We start from the raw sequence: 2,580 nt of genomic DNA, 5'->3' as shown, positions 1-2,580 counted from the left end.
CCACCCCCAGGTCCTGCTCCAAGCTGTGCACTTGGGCCCCCAGGCACATGGCTTGCGCCAGGAGGTCCCTCACCTGTGGGACTGAGCATGTACTCTGCCTAGTGCAGTCAGAAACACCCATCCGACTCTGCCAGTGAAGGTGCAGTCCTTCATGGTGTTGTGAGTTTCCAACTGCTTCAGTGCCTTCTCCACACTCGCAGGAGACCTATCCACTGCCTCCCACATTTCCACTAGGGCCCATGCAAGCAGCACCTCTGCCACCGGACATCACAGCCCACGCTGTGGCCACATAGCCAAGCCGGGAGCCCCAAGAGCTGAAGATCCTCTCACCTCATCCTGCCGACTTTGCCAATTGTCATGCTCAGGGTCAGGTTCCAGCTTCAGCTGAGGGCTGAAGGGAGTGAGTGGACGTGGGGCAGGGAGCTGGAAGAACACTGGAGAGACAGCAGGTAGATGAGACGTGGTTTTACTCAGCAGCCCCTCACAGGGTCAGTGTTACATTTATGCCTACACAGACAATAGGGGCTGAGAGCCAGGCGGGGAGCTTCTCTATGTTGTATCTACATGGCTATGATTATATGAGACACGGGAGTGTGTGCGTGCGCCCCAATCCCACTGAGTCTTCTAGGCTGTTTTCCTCGGTCTATACCTGCAGCCATATGCCTGCTTGGCTGCAGCATAGCCGTGTTCCTTACACCTCCAAAGTGCTGGGATTGCATGCATCAGCCACCATGCCTGGCCTCAATTTCTCTGACTTTTCTGTTTTTTCTCCTCCAAATCAAAATCTAAAATTTCTCTCTAGACTAGAGAAACAAAAACTAAAAATCATATTTTGAGCCAAGTGTTTTTCTTCTCCTTTCGATCACTTAAGCTTCCTCAGACTATCTTTTTGGGTTGGAATATTTCTTGAATAAGTGTGTGAAATATGAAACAAACACAGACCTATTCTTCGGCAACTTTGAGCTTATGCAGGAAGACAGATTAAGGGAACTGGAAGAAAAACAAAGACCAAAGAGAATTGGAATGCATAGTGAATCTGCCTGAAAAATGTATTACAGACTTTAGACATTGCACTGTAATATTAACAGCCTACGCTTGTCTGGCGATTTCCAGGTTCTAAAGGGCTTTTATGTCCATTACCTTGAGACCACCCTAAAGAGAAGGGTGGGACAGGCGTTGCTGGAGAGCTTAGGAGAAACTGAATGCTTAGCATGCGGCGACTTACCCTGTCAACACGGGAACTGTTATTTAAACCTGGCTCTGCTGGCCCCAAGTCCTAGCCTTTTTCTGCCTTACCACAAACTCCACCTGCTTGGGTTACCCTGGAAAGGCGCCCTGTGTCCATACCCCTCTTCTAGTAGGACTCAAGGCTGTTGACTTGCATTCCTGGGCCGCCTGCAGGCCCACGCCCCCACCATCTGGATACTATAAATGCTTTCTTCATGGATGAACTCCAGACACGGAAATATTTTGGTACTGGTCTGAATTAAATACCAAAGCCTTATTTGTAATTCTGCTTAGGCTATGACACGTAAAGGATTCCAAAGGGCGACAAGTGTGAGTCCATTTGTCATTCCTTCTTGGGGCAGTGGGGAAGGAGATGGCAAGTCAAGGGAAGTTAGGGTTATTCAGCCCCGACTAACTCCAGCTGCCAGGGCTTAAGCTGAATCGACAGTCAGAGGAAGAACTAGCAGAGAGCTCTGAATCAGATTTCAGTGGTTCCACCTCAAATGGGAGTTTCTCATTGGTCTGGCAAGAGCCATGGCTGGATTTAAGTGAAATTGAGCCATGAACCCTGGGGGACAGCGCAGGATATTACAAATGACAGCTGCTTGTCTCAATAGCAACATCTGGTCAAGAGTCCTGATCCATGGCCCTTGGTATGTGAAGCATGGGGATGCATTGACATCCAGGATGGAGTATCTGAGGAAAGTTGTTTTAGAGCACAGCAGAGACTCAGAGCATTGGTTCTCATTCATTACTAGTCTTGTGATTTTGAATCAGGCACATGGCTTCTCTAAGCCTCAGTTTGCTAATCTGTAAACAGGAGAGTAATAGTACTTGCCTCTCAGTTTTTTTTTCCTTTGGTCAAAAGCATTTTATAAGCTGCAAAGGGGTCTAGAAATGTAGTTTATTACAATTATTGTTACTTACAGGTCTGAATTTCCTGCAGGAAAAGGGGATGGAGAAGTATAAGAAATAATGGTAGCTTTGCACAGTGGCAGTATGGTAGCCCATGAGGTTTATCCGAGGCCTGATTATGGCTAGTTGAAAACGTTTCCCAATACCCTGCCATGATGATTTAAAATATAGTCAGCATGGGCAATTTTTACAGTCTGTATTGAAACTGAACTGAAAAAAAAAAAAAAAAAAAAAAAAGAAGGAAAAAAGGGGAGGAACTGAAGAACAGAAAAAGGAGCAGAAATAACATCCTTTAAATTAAATTTTTAAGTGTTTTTAGGCACCTGGAGCCATGCTAAGAACTATAAAAATAAGGTTCAGAGATACCACTGTAGATTCAAGGCCTTTGCACGAAATGGTGTAAAGCTGATATGGAATAGGGTAGAGATGGGAGTTGGG

General features: G+C 46.2%; 1 non-coding gene across 1 annotated transcript; it reads left to right on the top strand.

The window, feature by feature from the left end:
* Window positions 1–2,207: 2,207 nt before the first annotated feature.
* LOC112635748 lies at window positions 2,208–2,348 on the top strand. Its single transcript, XR_003122068.1, has one exon. It is a non-coding gene; the product is annotated as a U4 spliceosomal RNA (small nuclear RNA).
* The last annotated feature ends 232 nt before the right edge of the window (window positions 2,349–2,580 follow it).

This window comes from Theropithecus gelada, chromosome 11, assembly GCF_003255815.1.
Source record: "Theropithecus gelada isolate Dixy chromosome 11, Tgel_1.0, whole genome shotgun sequence".
Lineage (NCBI taxonomy): Eukaryota > Metazoa > Chordata > Mammalia > Primates > Cercopithecidae > Theropithecus > Theropithecus gelada.
Note: the sequence above shows the minus strand (reverse complement) of the source record. Positions and strands in the feature narration are given on the sequence as shown.